We start from the raw sequence: 17,927 nt of genomic DNA on the forward strand, positions 1-17,927 counted from the left end.
ATAAGACGTCGGGCGTATCATGCGCTCATGGCGCAGCTGTTTATTTGTTATTATCTTAGAGTCATTATAATATCTAATTCTACTAATTTTGATTTTAACTTTATTTTACATGATTTCCAAAGCATCAGTAAATACAGGTGAGAGACACAGGCTCTTGAGAGCGTCTAATTTATACTTTCTAAATAAATTATATTATTAACACTAGAACAGGCGAGACAATTCAGTGTGTTCACTCTTGTTTATTTTTGGTTGTATTTGGATGAAAGTTTTTTTTTAATTATTTTTAGGCAACTCTCAAAAGAATACTCCATTCTTAGTGAGATCTAATGAATATGCATATAAAATCGAAAACGAGGTTAAGGTCGTATCGATTGTAAACAACATGGCCGATAAGGAAGTGAAAGGAGGCGACAGCAGTCGAGATTTGACTATATTGCCGGATTTGACGTTTGGTTTTGTTGAATCTTCCGTAAAAAGCAGTTCAAAGAGTCTAGGTGTTAAAGAAATGTCAAAAGGCTATAAATATTTCGCTGAGAAATACGTAACAAACATTACTAGTAAGTGTTTGACAGCTGTGTACATGACCTGCCAAGGTCTGTCTAAAGATCATGAAAAGTTGTAGCGTTTCGACCCCACCACCAGTTCACATCAAGTCGATTCTTCTCAAAAAATAATTTACATATTTTTAATATACATTGTCATTTCATTTTTAACCAACATGACCGAAGTTTGTTGAACTGAAAGCATGCATTCTTACAGTTACACTGTTACATGATCTTACATGATCATGATGGCTATTTCCTGAAGATGTTATCATCATATTTTATAATATACATGTACTCTCTTACTTACATAGAAGTTTTCAAATATGACCATGGTGACTTAATGAAGTCATGGAAGTTAAGAACATGAATTAAAATTTATTTTAAACTCTAAACTGAACTTAATTTTGAAACTGTTTCATACAAATCAGCAGCTTCATGTGTTAAAACGGCTGTTAAAACATGTACCATTTGTGTACATGTAAGGCAATCTAAATTACACTTTTTAGGCATATAGAAATATATACATATTTTAGAATTTCATAGTTCTTTATTTTTGAATCAATGGCCCTTATAGGGAAATCATGACAAATTAATACTCTTTATATTTAGTTTTTTAATGAAATAAGTTTCAACTTCAGAGACCTTCAGATACAAATCATTTGAGTCTTAATAAAACACTCCTTTTCAGTTCACAAAGTAGATAAAGGTGGTTTAGTGAGAGGAAAATGCCAAAGATCTCAAAGAAAAAATGAATCTGCACATGATGTTGAGGTAATATATATCACCTGTAAAAACGAGTTTATTAAACTAAGTATAAAATGTTGACAAACAACAGCTGTATAAATTAATATTGTGGTTCAAAATAGCAGTTGTATGCACATACATGTAGTTAAAACCAGATGATTTCATTCCTTTTTTGCTCATATAACAGCCTATATCGTTCATCTCTTGGTAATTTGCTCACCGCACGTTTTAGCATTCCATCCCTGCTTGATCAAATTAAACCAAAGACTTTAACTCACTTTATATTGGTATAAGCTGGTTCTTTACGTTTAAACAGACAGTAGATGGAGCATAGACTGGTTGAGTATTGGTACATACAATTTAAACAATTTTATTAAATATACTTATGACAAATCCAAATTGTTAACAGATAATGTGAAAATATCTGGATGAATTCTAAAATTCTAAATATCACTGTTTAAGAATAGAAACTGGCAGACATGAACGAATTACCAATGTATGTGGTAAATATGAAATATTACCTCGACATGAGAGGATATGTTTATATTTAAGAAATAATTCATGGAAGCCATAGATTTGTTGTAAATTTACACATGGCCCAGGCCATGTGTAAATTTACAACAAATCTATGGCTTCCATGAATTATTTCGATTCTAATAGGACAAATACGATCATTAAAAAACTGAAGTGATGATGGGTATACCGTGTGTGTGGCTATTCTATTTTACCCACTGTTCCATAAATGTAAAACAAATCTAATAAACCTGCATGAATGATTTCTTATCTAACCTCTAGAAAAAAAATACTTTTTTTACTTCTCAGTAAACCCAACATTTGCAATTTTAAATTTACATTTTTTATCGTAAGCTACCGTTAAATTCACTGTTGACATGTTGTAACCAAGGAGCCGCCATGTTGACTTGCTGAAATTAGTAAATGTGCGAATAATGCAATAGAACAGAAAACAAGCAACACCTACCTCAATACTTTATTTTAATGCAATTGTATCCGAGTTTAGAAGGTAAACGCAATAGAAAAACATTCAGCTTTGATGTTTTCATTCGTATGACGTCATGTTTTGAAATGACGTTAATGCGCCAAAATCATTACTGGAATTTCGCGGAATTTTAATTTATTTTGTTTTTGTCCATTTTTCCGTTCTCTAAATGTGTAAATTCTTTTTGTTATGCGTCAGAATCAGAATAAATGTTCTGTAGGGTTTTATTCAATTGTAATTGTTGACACAGCGAAATCCACAACCGTTTACACATAGGTTACGATACATGTGGATTTACGTGGGAGGCATATTTAAACAGCCATTTGTGTACATCTTGGAGTCTGCGCTAAGTATAGATATATCGAGAATTTTATCACGGTGTTGTTTACAAAGCGAAAGAAGCACGTCATATTAGAATGTAATACAAATTGTATTGAAAATGAAATGCACTTTCTTCTGGAATGCCCTATTTACAATAACCTCAGAAGAGATATCACTGATTATATAAAAAAATACCCCAGTTTAGATAGTTTAAATATAAATGATCTTTTTTCATGGATCATGATTAATGAAGATAGCAGATTTTTATCTATTTTATGTGCATACCTGGATAAAGGCCTGCAACTAAGAAAATCAGAAAATTAGTTAAATACTCTAAAATATATCAAAATTATCTCCCCTTGACCACTGATCCTTTCTTCATGCATTTGAATTTCAATTATTATTATTTTATGTTTCTTTAATCACTCTGTAATGTTTATGTCATGTTGTAATTAATGTTATACTCTTAATGGGCCCTTTAATTTGGAAAATAAAAATATTGTATTGTATTGTATTGTATTGTATTGTAAAATTATTCTCTGAACAGTGAAAGGTTGCTGTCACATAGCCCTTTTGTAATGAGACAAATAAAGAAAACACCAATCAATCAATCTGGATAAAGAGATTTACCTAACTTAAGTAACACTCTGACCCTTGAATACTTCTTTTACAGGTTGTTATTGTAGAAGGTCCTATCCTTGAAAGCAGTACATGCTCTTGTGCTATAGGGAAATTAGGGACTTGTGGACATGTCACAGGCCTGCTTTACAGTCTGGCTCATATGAAATCATGTAACATGAAAACCATTCCATGTGATATTCTAAAAACATCTCTGCCCCAGACTTGGCATATGCCCCGTGGTGAAAAAATAGGTGGAAATAAGGCTGATGAGTTAGTTGTATTCGGTTATAACACCCAATCACCTCAACAGCAACCACATGGTCTACGTTCAACAATGTACAATCCCATCAACTCACCACTACCAAATGTTTCTGAGCTTTGCCAAAGTCTGTCACATATTGACAAGACTTGTTTGCTATTGTCTGTAATAGATTTAGAGAGTGCACCTGTTATTGTTAATACCAAGTTTGGTAAATTTCAAAAAGGATCACCAGTGGCAGTACAACAAAAGCTTTATAACCATTATGTTCTCAACATATTGGATGCACCTGAATATCCAAGTTTGCCTGTTGTCAATTTCATGAAAAATACTGTGTGCACAGTTCTGGATGAAAAGAAGAGTTTGTCATTGAATTCTGACATAGTTACTAGTGAAGATAGCATTCACATAGAAGAAATGACAAGACTTCAAACAAATGAACCAAAATGGCATAAGATTAGAAAGGATAGACTCACTGCATCTGTTGCTGGAGACATTGTTAAGAGAAAAACAGGTAAACTTGCAAAATGCTTAAAACTTATCCAAATAACCTACTCTTATCATGCTTATTTGTTCAATTAGTTCAGATGGAGTGTCTTAGTGAGTGTTGAAACATTATAAATTGTGTTTTAAAATTGTAAAATATGTTAACATTTGACTTATTAAAATATAAAAATAAGATTTAATGTGGTATGATTTCCAATGAAACCACTCTTCACCAAAGATAAAATAACTGACTTTCGTCTTGTCATCACATACATGTATATGTGTAATACATGAATAATACAAGGATCTGAATATTCCTGTCATTTCGGTTCTTATCTGGGTATTTTTTTTTTACATTTTCATATATTGAAGTTGTGTATCAATTTCAGATAATGAACCATTGGTTGCTAGATTGAAGACTACCAGAAAAGTAGTAACTGAGAGCATGCGTCATGGTTTGTCATTTGAAAGTGTAGCTGCTGCTGCTTTTGTTAAGGTTTGTTATATTATGAGACACTTTCCGAATTTTTCCACATTGATAAGAGAATTTAGAGACAAAAAAATATATGAGACTAAATGTTTGACTGTAACTCTGCCAGGTGAAAACCTGTTGGTCCCAAGCCCGAATAAAAGAGCCTGAGGGCAGTCAATAAATTTGATTTTGACTACAATATGTATGATATACATTTGAATTAAAAAGATATATTTTCATACTAATCTGACTGTAACTCTGCCAGGTGTAAACCTGCCTGTTCCAAGCCAGAATAAATATGGCACGGGATCATGTTTATGTATAAATTTATATAAAATAAAAAAATCATTTTATCATGATCCCATGCCATATATAAAGAGGAGGACAGTCGTTTAAACTAGATCTCAGTTGAAATGTCATTTAATGTAAATTTTTAATGTTCTGTTTCTAATAAGATTTGACCATTTCATCTTACATTCTTTTATTAATTCATCAAAGGAAATTTAACATTTTCAGTTAAAAAATATTTAATTAGCTAATTATCATAAAAACTGTTGAAAAATACACATAAGCAACTAAACGATAACAAAGAACAGACATCTATAGGGCAACATCATGTCTTCAACTGTGTCTATTAATTTGCTGTATGGCAAGTTATAAATCATAGTAGATATTGTTTTGTTCACTCACTGCAGCATACAAATCACACATAACTTTTTAATATCTAAAAGGTATGCACATTTTTTACTTTTTTTTTTAAATGAAATTATATAATGAAGTTCAATAGTAGGCAAACTAGATGCTATTTTTTTCAGCTACATGATGATAATGTCAATGTATACCCATGTGGCATCATAGTTAGTCCATACTCTCCATGGTTAGCTGCAAGTCCAGATCGTAAAGTGTATCATCCCTCTAGGATCCCGTACAGAAATTGCTAACAAAAGCACATAAGTTTCACATGTGAAGCACATGAGATGCAAGTAAGAATTGTATGCAAATCAGGTTGCTCATATGTGCAGTTTGGTAGTTCATATGTGCCCACAAAAATCTAACATAATGCTCACATGTGCAATTCAAACCTCAGGTGAGCTTTTATCATCCATGTTAGTTTTATGTTAGTTTTGTACTTTGAAAAGTTTTTCCATTCTTCTAACCATTCAAAACTAACCTACATCATTGCTCATATGAGCTTTTTCAAAATGACATGCCCAGTCATGTACTTCCTGTAAATTCAAATTCATGAAAAGCGTGCAATAAATGGAGGTAGATGGATATGGAAAATGTTAAGTCCTATATTGTGCTATTTGAAGAAAGGCATTGTTAAAATCTGATAAAACCAGTGTGGCTGTGGTTAATTATTTGTAAGTTATCATTTCTATTTCATTATTTTCATTTTTGTGTCAGATTTTGAAATATATTACAATTTTAAGTCCTTTATGGGAATAAATATACAGGTTGCTTCAAAATAAGTACTACATGTATAAAGATTTTTCCTTTTTAACCTTTTTGAAATACAGTACTTATTAATCAAAGACATTCATTGTGTACTAAACTTGCAAGTCCCTCTATTAGTTTTATAATGTAATGTTATGTTTTTAGTCATGATCATGATTATTGTTTAAATAAAAAAAAAAAATGATATGAAAATCATAATTAACTGACAATAATTAAAGAATAACTCTTTTAACATGATGTATCAGTTATTTTATTTTCAACTGAATTATTTAAGATTTTCATTTAAATTTGAAAAATATTCCTTTTTTAAAGCAGCCATTTTGTTTTGGTCAACTATAATATTCACGTGTGCAACATGTTAGCAACTGCTCATATGAGCAATCTAATAAAATGCACATGTGAAACAAAAGCTCATATGAGCAGTTGCACGTGAGGTTTTTAACATGCAAATTAGGTTAGTTTCATATGTGCAATTTTTTTGCTCACAAAATGCTCACCTAATTTGCATGTTAAAAAACTCGTGTGCAATCATGTTAGTTTCTAACGTGAGCATCTTATGTGCAACTTATGTTCAACATGTTAGCACTTTTTGGTAAGGGATACCACAGTTTGGCTTGTTGGAAATTAAATGCCCAGTGAAAGCATTATCAGAATGTATGTATCTCACAGGCAGCATTGAAGAGAGAAAACTTGAACAGAATCACAATTATTTCTACCAAGTGATGATGCAGTTGGCAGTTACAGGATTGAAATGGTGCTATTTCTACGTTTGGGGTTTAGAGGAATACCATGAAGAAATTATTGAGTTTGATGAAGATGTATGGGACAAGATGAAACATAAACTAGATTTGTTTTATTTCAATCATTTTATTGAGTAATTTTTATTTATACATGTACTTGTCACTTGTCAGAGCAGAGATTAAGTTTCGACACCCATGTTGGCCCAAAATTTCTAATGCAATTCAAATAAAAAAAATTAGTGTGAATAGAAAACTCATGTCACCAAGAGCCTAATTTTGTTTTAGTTTAAAAAGATTTATATTAAATTTTAAAAAAATTGATAATAGAAATCATTTCAGCAAAGCTTTAGTTTAAGTATTCAATTTCCATTGAATTCTTTGCGCAAAAAGGGTTTTTTTTTAATTCTTCTAAAATGTGTTTTTATTTCTAAATTTTCCCTACAAATAGTTTCAACTTTTGTCATTTGATGTTTGTAATTTTTGGACAAAACTGACTTTTAACAAATCAATTCTAGCACAAAAGGCAATGAAACCTATATCTGGAAGGAATCAACTCAGTGAATAATAATTTTTAATACTGGATGAGTTAATTTATTTTTGATTTAAGTAATCATGGTAATAAACCATAAATTTTAAGTTAGGCATACAAAATTGTAAGGGCTCTCTGCTAACATACTTAAAGATTTACAAATAATGTAGTTGGTAGTTATAGCATAAAAGTTTTATCAATGCCATTCTTTAACTAATGGACCTCTAAACAAAGTAAGCATATTAGCAACAGTCCATAGTTGATTGATTGTGCCCACCATGCTGAGGGGAATTATTTTGTCGAATAGGTGGTACTCCTTTACTCTACGGATATGTCTTTCAATATGTATCCTAAGCTTTGCTATAGTTTGTGTTTCTTCAACTTCCTGCTTGGTAAATTGGCCATAACTCATTAGAAAAGGAGGGGTATTAACAGTTATACCAGTTCCTTCCAAAACCTTGTTAAGTACAAAACCCTTGTCAGCCATAATGGAATCTCCCATCTCTAGTAAATCAACCAAACCACATAATTTTGTTATTTCCACATCTGACATACAGCCTGTATATAAGCTAGAAATGAAAGTTACAGCTCCATGAGGGGCAATTCCTACCAGCCCTTTCCATGTGTGACTGCTTTTGTAATTAGAATAGCATTTAGATCCAAGAGCAAGTGATGATGGTCTTTCAGTTTTTATTTCTGTGCAGTCTATTACGACTCGTGTTGATGGATACAACAACTTGAAAGAAGCAGGCATTTTATCATCTATGTGTTGTTTACTAGGCCATATGTTGAAGCTTCCTAAAACAAAATATAAAAGGTTTGCCCAAGTTATCATCTTACGACTAACAGTTGAAACATGACAATTAAACCTTACAGCTAAATCCTGTTCCATTAAGCCACATTTGAGTCTACACAAAAACATAAATAGCTCATCTATTAATAGCATGTTTCTCTGTCTACCTGCTAAAATATTTTGTTTGGCATTATCGTTTGATTTGTAGTAATAGCTGGTCATTGAGTTGGCGACTGGTTTTATAAAATTGAAAAACGCAGAAAACATTGACATAGACACAAAGCCTGTGTAGAACAAAATCATTGTATTATCAGTTGAAAATCTGTTGATCCCAAATCTTACTATTTCAATTTTTTTCTCCAATCTCTGTATTTCTTGATCTCTGCTTTTAACCAATGCCTCTAGTTTTTGTATTTTGTCTTTCTGTGGTGAACTAAAATTGTAAAAATTACCCACAAATGAAATTATGACTGTTTTAACCAAATTTGTTGTGTATATATATGTTCAAATTTTAATTAAAAAATTCTAGTACTGCTTTATAAGAGGGAATATTTTTGTATGTACTTAGAAGAAAACCTATTCTAAGCGAATTGTGAAATTGTTTAATCCCTGTTAATATATGATATGTTGTAGCTAGCAAGGACAGCATTCTTTAGGAAATAGTGCTTATAATAAACACTATTTATGAACATCATACTCTCTCTTTTTTCATTTATGCATTAAATAAAAGTAGCAATCTGATACATGTATCTTTAAACAAAATGAAAAGCAACAAAGGTTAATCTCTAATTATGAAAATACATTTTGGATTTGGAAAATATTCTTATTTCATACCTGTATTTTAAGTTTTGAGCAGCGTCCTACCGACCAGCAGCAGTTAACTAGCAATGTATACCTTAGTAAGTTTAATCCAGCATCCAACTGACCAGCAGCAGTCAACCAGTGTACCAATTCAGCCTCCCACTAACCAGCAGCAGTAGACTAGTGCATTTTATCATACATCATTTTGTTGAGTGTAAAACCATTCAAAACATCTGATTGCATTTTCAAATTGATTTTATTAATAACAGCTATTTTGAGAATGGTTCTTGTGGATAAGTTAAATTTATACATCATCTACTTGGATAAGTTAAATTTTAACATCATCTACTTGGTAACTAAAAAAAAGAAAACTGTTAACGAGAAGAATCATTAAGTACTTTTATCATTTTACTAAAAAAAATATTGCTATATTCTATTTTTAGTCATGTCAGCAATCTTGGTTGTCAGGTGATGTCATTACAGACGTTTTTTCAAAGTAGATACACAATTTTTCAATTGTGGCCAAGTTTGTTTAAATTCGGTCAAGTTGTTTCAGAGTACAAGACTTTTGATGAAATAAATGATGACATATACATGTATATATGCCACGTGATGAGAAAAGCAACACTTGTCCTATCCGTCAACAGAGCAAAATAGATTAACATGTTTGTTATGTGATCACAAACCATTGTCATGTAATATAAAGCAATTGTCTGATTATTGACTCTTGATGAGGTTCATAATTATTGATTATAGATGTGTAGTTGGATATGAAAAATTATCCTTAAAATGATCCAAGCAAAGTTAGAGAAAAAAAAATTCAACCCAAGATATATGATATATTCCCTTAGAACAACACCATACCTCTGGGGTTGATAAAAAATATAGTATGACAGTCTTATTATTGTCATTGCATACACATTTGCATATATTGTTGTCAATTATGATGTTAACGGTTGTTTACAGTCATAATAAATATAGACACTAATGATTAAATTGAAGAAACTGACCAGCAGATCGATTTTGTCTTCCTCATCATGATCATAAAATATACAGAAATTTTACATAAATTGTATCATACATTACAGAAAACTATATACTATCTATTAATTACCATACGATTAGATTGGTCTCCTGAAACTCTGAATATGGTTCACAACCTAGACTAATGTTGTCATCAGCTTCAATTTCAGTATCAGATTCTGGTCTTGGCCTTTTCTGTGGGACTGGATGCTTGAATAATTCTCTCCGCGGAGTTATTAAGTTTGACCAGTCAAAGACAAAAGGCACACTGTCGGATTTTAGAGTCTTTCTGACTGCAGGGGTCCATTTGAAGTCTGTGTATTTGAAATGTCTGGAGCATACCACTGTTTGGTCGTTGATCTGAAATTGAACAGTTTTATGATAGCTATTTGTTATTCCTATCTACACATTGTACATGATATTCCTATATACATGTACTAGTATACTATTGAGTTAAATGTAATATTTATTACATAACATGTTGAAAAGCCACATCAATCAAGTTTTACCGTACGGCCTTCAACAATGAGCAAAGCCCATACCGCATAGTAAGCTATAAATATGGTCACGACGAGTGGCAGCCCAGGCTGGTAAAATTGATATCGGGCCTGTAAAAATCAGACCTACAGGCCAACAGAATCTAACTAAAAATTTTCAAAATTGAGCTGCGGGCCTGTAGATTTAGCAGTTCAGCGTGAAGACTGTAGCTCTGAGGAAAATTGCTATAATCAAGAACATGTACATGGAGCCAACAGTCTTATCTTGATATATATTTATATATGAGAGTTTTCATGTTTTTATTTTTTTAGATATGTTATCACTGGCGCGGGGCACTGCATTGTATTGATCTGACTGACTTTTCACGGCAGTTATAATATATATTTGCCTGTCATGTAAATATTCAAATCTGAATTCAAATGAACAGTTTTAGTAGTTAATGCAGTAGATACAATCAGTATCTTAAACTTCACATTGACTTAGGATTCACTTTATATACACATCAACAACATGCAAATGTTATTAAACCGAAAGAGGAATGGTAAAAATATTACGTTGAACATGGGCCCCGGGTCTCTTCTTATTGCATTTATCCTCATGTTTCTTCTGTGGTCAGTTTGAGGGAACCTGTGGAACGACAAATCTGTGTGCCTCCTACCGTTGCCATTGCATAACGGCACACAACAGTGTTTATCGTTCCCTTTCGCCTTGCCGCTTGTTTTCACGCTTCGCCTCACCCGATATGAATTTTATTGACCCGATAAATTCTCGTATTAGGACAATTACACACTGTGTAACTAATAGTATTAGAGGAACCTGATGATATCACATTTCACCAGTTGCCTAAAAGAAAAACAAAATCAGACACAGAAAATTTAGTAATACAATGCACAAATGAAGGCTGCACAGAAGAGTTTTCCACTTCAAGACAGAAAGAAATTCCAAGCGCTTTAATTAAAACCATAAAGACTACTTAACTGAAAAATTGGACAAAGCTACTGGTCTCAAAACGAGAAGAAAGGAAGATCCCTTCAATGTTTCAGAGAATATGCTGCATGTCAAAAATTCTGAAGGCACAAGGAGGTTTGCTAATGATGAGATATCGTCTGTACAGCAAGTAACAAGCTTCTTTTCTAGAATGTGTAAACAAAACAACCACCTAGAGGATGGTCTAGAAGCAAGGAGGGAAACCAAAATCTACCATTATCCAGGAAATCCTGAATGAATGAACAGACTTCTTCAAGTTTTGAAAGGGATTGAATATTTTTAGTTCAACCACCTCGACAATTTTTGTATTTTTTATGAGGAAGACTTGACATTTGGGACAAAATAGTCAAAACTTGTGATTATATAGGGGGTGACCTCAAGTATTTCGGCAAGTAAATGTACAAGGGTCATGTAAAATTGAATATAGGTATATATATGCATTATTGTATTCTCTCAGTATCCATGTAGAATAGGTCATTGTGACCTAAAATTAGGTTATTGAAACTACACCTGTATGAGCATATTGATGTTGATAATGTGTAGGAAAATGTGACCATGTTGGTAACAATTTCAAAATGTAGATAACCTATATACTTTTTACATGCTGAGTAAATATTGTAACCAAATGTACCTTTACCTTGTGTAATCTAAATATCATAGACCTTTAAGCAAAACTCTTATTCAGGTTTTTGTCCAGTCTTCGACTTTAGTCGAAAAAGCGAGACTTAGCGATCCTACATTCTGTCGGCGGCATCCACAAATATTCACTCTGTGGTTAAAGTTTTAGAAATTTTAATAACTTTCTTAAACTATCCTGGATTTCTACCAAACCTGGACAGAAGCTTGTTCATGATCATTAAATAGTATCCAGAAGTAAATTTTGTAAAAATAAAATTCCATATTTTCCGTATTTTACTTATAAATGGACTTAGTTTTTCTGCCGGTAAATATTACATTCACTCTGTGGTTAAAGATTTTAAGATTTTAATAACTTTCTTAAACTACCCTGAATTTGTACCAAACTTGGACAGAAGCTTGTTTATGATCATAAGATAGTATCCAGAAGTAAATTTTGTAAAAAATAAATAAATCATTTTTTCCGTATTTTACTTTTAAATGGACTTAGATTTTCTGCCAGAAACGACACATTCTCTCTGTGGTGAAAGTTTTTAAAATTTTAATAACTATCTTATACTATTTTTAATTTGTGCCAAACTTGGACAGAAGCTTGTTTATGATCAAAAGCTAGTATCTAGAAGGAAATTTCGTTTTCTTCAAGTTAACATTACATTCAGTCTGCAGTTAAAGTTTTTAAACATTTATTAGATTCATAAACTATCCTGGATTTTTACTAAAATTGGACAGAAGCTTCTTTCAGTTATTCAATATGATAAGTGCTTGTGATTCATTTGTAGATTCTTAATGCTTTGACCACATAGTGAAAAGTCTAGATAGATTTATTCTTGTCCATCCTTACACATGAGTGCCTTAATTTTTAGCTCACCTGGCCGAAACAATTTTTCGTAAATTTTTGTAATCTTTTACAAAAATCTTCTCCTCTGAAACTACTAGACCAAATTTAACCAAAATTGGCCACAATCGTCATTGGAGTATCTAGTTTGAAAATGTGTCCGGTGATCTGGCCAACCAACAAAGGTGGCGGCCATGGCTAAAAATGGAACATAGGGGTAAATGTAGATGTTGTCTTACATCTCTGAAACCAAAGCATAAAGAGCAAATCTGAAATGGGGTAAAATTGTTTATCAAGTCAAAATCTATCTGCCCTGAAATTTTCAGATGAATCGGACAACCGGTTGTTGGATTGCTGCCCCTGAATTGGTAATTTTAAAGAAATTTTGCAGTTTTTGGTTATTATCCTGAATATTATTATAGATAGAGATAAACTGTAAACAGCAATAATGTTCAGCAAAGTAAGATCTACAAATAAGTTATCATAACCAAAAGTTATTGCCCTTTATAGTCATTTTTACCAATTTATCATAAATTTTTATACGACCGCAAAAATTAAAAAAGAAATTGTCGTATATTGGTATCACGTCATCATCGTCATCAGCGTCGTCCGAAGACGGATTGTTTCCGGATAATTACTTTTGAATAAGTAAAAAGAAATCAATAAAATCAATAAAAATTATAACACAATGTTTATAACCACAAAAGGAAGCTTGGGATTGATTTTAAGGGTTATGGTCCAAAAGGTTTAGGAATTAGGGGCCCAAAGGGGCCAAAAACAACATTTATCTAGTTTCAGGACAAAAAGTTGTGTAATAGTATTTCAATTGTTCTGAAATTGTACCACAATGTTTAATTCCATAAGTAGAAGGTTGGGATTTATTTTAAGGGGTTTTTGGGAAAACAGTCTAGGAATTACGGGCCAAAAACAAGCATTTTTCTAGTTTTAAGACAATAACTTGTGTGTAACTGTATGGATCTCTCTGACATTGTACCACAAGTTTCCATATAACACAGGGAAGGCTTTGATTCAGTTTGGGGTTAATTTCCCCAAATATGTAGGAATAACGGGCCAAAAAGGGCCAAAAGAAGCATTTTTCTAGTTTACAGACAATAACTTGCGTTTAAGTGTATGGATCTCTATAAACTTTAACAAGAAGGTTCAATACCACTAAAGGAAGGTTGGGATTGATTTTGGGGGTTATGGTCCCAATAGTTTAGGAATTAGGGGCCAAAAAGGGGGCCCAAAATAATCGTTTTTGTAGTTTTCAAACAATAACTTTTGTTTAAGTGTATGAATCTCTCTGAAATTAAACCACAAGTTTCCATACCATGAAGGGATGGTTAATAATGACACTGGGGGGTTATGGCTCAAAATGTTTCGGAATTAGGGGCAAAAAAGGGGAAAAACTAGGTATTTCTGGTCAATGGACAATTAAGACAATTTAATTTAAAAACAGTGTACAGTAAGGGAGGTAATTCTAAAACATTTAACATACAATGTTGGGTATGTTCGGATTTACCTCCCTTACACTACTTGTATATTATGCATAAAGAAATGTCAGGTTTTGGACATATTGCAAAAAAAGGGGGGGTGGTAGTTGTTTTAATTGATTTTTTTCAAATTTCTCAAATTCCAAATTTTTGAAAAGTTAAAAAAAGAAATCTTTAATTGCACAATATTGCGCAATAAATTTGTAAGATATTGACATTTGTTTTGTGTCAGAAACTCATATTATGTCAAATATTTTATTGCAATCCAAATTCAGAGCTGTATCAAGCTTAAATGTTGTGTCCATACTTGCCCCATCTGTTCAGGGGTTGACTTCTGCAGTCTTATAAAGCTGCGCCCTGCGGAGCACCTGGTTGTAATCTTTTACAAAAATCTTCTCCTCGGATACTACTAGGCCAAATTTACCAAACATGGCCACAATCATCATTGGTGTATCTAGTTTTAAAAATGTGCCCAGTGACCCGACCAACTAACCAAGATGGCTGCCATGGCTAAAAATAGCACATAGGGGTAAAATGTAGATTTTGGCTTATAACTCTGAAACCAAAGCTTTTAGAGCAATTCTGAATGTGGGTTAAATTGTTAATCAAGTCAAAATCTATCTGCCCTGGAATTTTCAGATGAATTGGACAACTGGTTATTGGGTTGCTGTCCCCTAATTAGTAATTTTCAAAGAAATTTTACTGTTTTTGGTTATTATCTTTTATATTATTATAGATAGAGATAAACTGTAAACAGCAATAATGTTTAGCAAAGTAAGATCTACAAATAAGTCAACATGACCAAAATGGTCAGTTGACCCCTTAAGGAGTTATTGCCCTTTATAGTCAATTTTTAACAATTTTCATTAATTTGGTAAATTTTTGTAAATGTTTACAAAATATTTTACTCTGTAACTAAAGGGCCCTGACAGTTTAACTATAAAATATATTTGCTCCAAGTCAGGAACTGTTGCGTTAGTGCATTTCACAATTATTTTATGTTTTCTAGCCAAAAAAGGTTCAAAAAAAAATTTGTCCCTGCTCTGATCGGCATGAATGATTGTATTCTACGCCCCCTCTTTCAAATATCCTGGAAACGCCCCTGAGTTGGACATGTACACCTTACAGTCATTCCATGCACCAAATATATAGCAGATCTATTGCTTATAGTAATACAGATATGAACTTGACCACATAAACTTAACCTTGTTCACTGATCCATTCAATGTATAATCTAACTCTTCACTGTAGACTCACAATCTAAACATGAGCTAAACATGTGAAGGTGTTTAGAAACTAGAGGTTCTAAAGATCCTGTGTCGAAACAGTTCAAATGTCCTCTGTGTTGCACTTATTTAATATTCATTTTCCATAAATTTAATATTTCCAAGGGACATAACTTTAAAAAAAAAATGATCATCCACCATTTCAGATCTGATCCAAGATATTGCTGATATTAACCTACATTAGAAGTTGATGAGGCCATTTGTAATAACTTTAATATTTCTAAGGGATATAACACTTTAAAAAAAAGTTGATCGTCAATCATTTTAGAACTTGTCTGAGATATTGCTGATATTAACCTATGGTATAAGTTTTATAAAAATCTAACGGGAATTGTACCTGTGAGAGCGCTAATGAAATCATGTTCCATAAATTTAACATTACCAACTATTTAAAAAAGTATATCATCAACCGTTTTAGACTATCCCAGATATAGCTGATATTAACCTATAGTATAAGTTTTACAAAAGAGGGGTGAAAGATACCAGAGGGCGAGTCAAACTCGTTGATTGAAATAATAAACTGACAAAGCCATGGCTTACAAAGAAAAAGACAGACAAATAATACTACACAAAACACAACATAGAAAACCAAAGACTAAGCAACACAAACCCCACCAAAAACGGGGGGAAATCTCATGTGATCCAGAAGGGTATGCAGATCCTGCTCCACATGTGGCTCATGTTATTTCAAAAATCTGGCAAGAATTGTACCTATGAGAGCGCTTGTAGACCTGACGGATTGACAGACACAAGGTCTGATGAACTCTCAGTATTTCCATGTCCCCTGTAACGCGTTGCGCGAGTGACAAAAAAAATATCATTCCTCCATTAAGAACAGTTTTTGGCCAGGTAAGCTTAAAAGGCTGTACAACCAGCATCATTGTAGATTGACACATCAGCTAAATATGTGAAGGCATTTAGAAAAAAAAAGATTATCACCATTGTTTTCATGAAATTTTTAACTTAAGTTTCAATTTTTCTAAAACAGAAAATGTATTTGAATTTCAATTACTGTAAATTCAGAAATTATTGGGAGGTTTTTAATTTTTGCGAAAAATGCAAGAAAATTGTGAACGCAATAATTTAAACTAGCATTTTGAAATATTTTATATGAATTCAGACTCAAAATCGTAAAAATTACAATCGCAATACAGTCTAAAATTACAAAATCGCAATAATAAATGCATGCAATAATTTCTGAATTTACAGTATCTAGTCCATGCTATGTCAAATTTTCCAGATACACAGCTTTGACAGTAGTCAGAATAAATATTGAGGTCAAAATTCTAGTCATTTATTATACATAAGTTCTAAAACAAAGGGTATATTTTTTGCTTCATGTCCAGTGGCAAATATTTCATACATATCCCAGACAAAAATGACAACTACATTAAAAACCAATTGTTCAGAGAACAATTGAAGGTCTTTCCACCAGTAAGGATCTATTTTGACGTGAAAAATATTAAAATTAGGTTTTAAATGTCAAATGACAGCTTAATGTACGTTGATTCCAAAAATATATGGTTTCTATACAAAAAAATATAAATAAGGGAGATAATTTTTTTACTTCAGGTTTGAAAAATGTCACTTCCGGTATTGTTTGATAGTTAACTTGACACTGATTCCAAAAATATGAAGTTCTATATACTTTTACATTAATTTATACAATTTACAGCTACTTCTGGTTTACAAAAGTTCACTTCCGGTTGGCTTTTTATACGACCGCAAAAAAAATTTGCGGTCGTATATTGGTATGACGTTGGTGTCGTCGTCGTCTTCGTCCGAAGACACATTGGTTTTCGCACTATAACTTTAGTTTAAGTAAATAGAAATCTATGAAATTTAAACACAAGGTTTATGACCACAAAAGGAAGGTTAGGATTGATTTTGGGAGTTTTGGTCCCAACAGTTTAGGAATTAGGGGCCAAAAAGGACCCAAATAAGCATTTTTCTTGGTTTTCGCACAATAACTTTAGTATAAGTAAATAGAAATCTATGAAATTTAAACACAAGGTTTATGAACACAAAAAAAAGGTTGGGATTGATTTTGGGAGTTTTGGTCCCAACAGTTTAGGAATTAGGGGCCAAAAAGGGGCCTAAATAAGCATTTTTCTTGGTTTTCGCACCATAACTTTAGTATAAGTATATAGAAATCTGTGAAATTTACACACAAGGTTTATGACCATAAAAGGAAGGTTGAGATTGATTTTGGGAGTTGAGGTCTGAACAGTTTAGGAATTAAGGGCCAAAAAGGGGCCCAAGTAAGCATTATTCTTGGTTTCGCACCATAACTTTAGTATAAGTAAATAGAAATCTATGAAATTTAAATACAAGGTTTATGATCACTAAAGGAAGGTTGAGTTTGATTTTGGGAGTTTTGGTCCCAACAGTTTAGGAATTAGG

General features: G+C 32.3%; 1 pseudogene; it reads left to right on the top strand.

The window, feature by feature from the left end:
* The first annotated feature begins 326 nt into the window (after window positions 1–326).
* Window positions 327–8,657, top strand: LOC143047154 (uncharacterized; annotated as a pseudogene).
* The last annotated feature ends 9,270 nt before the right edge of the window (window positions 8,658–17,927 follow it).

Source organism: Mytilus galloprovincialis, chromosome 10, assembly GCF_965363235.1.
Source record: "Mytilus galloprovincialis chromosome 10, xbMytGall1.hap1.1, whole genome shotgun sequence".
In the NCBI taxonomy this organism is placed as follows: Eukaryota; Metazoa; Mollusca; class Bivalvia; order Mytilida; family Mytilidae; genus Mytilus; species Mytilus galloprovincialis.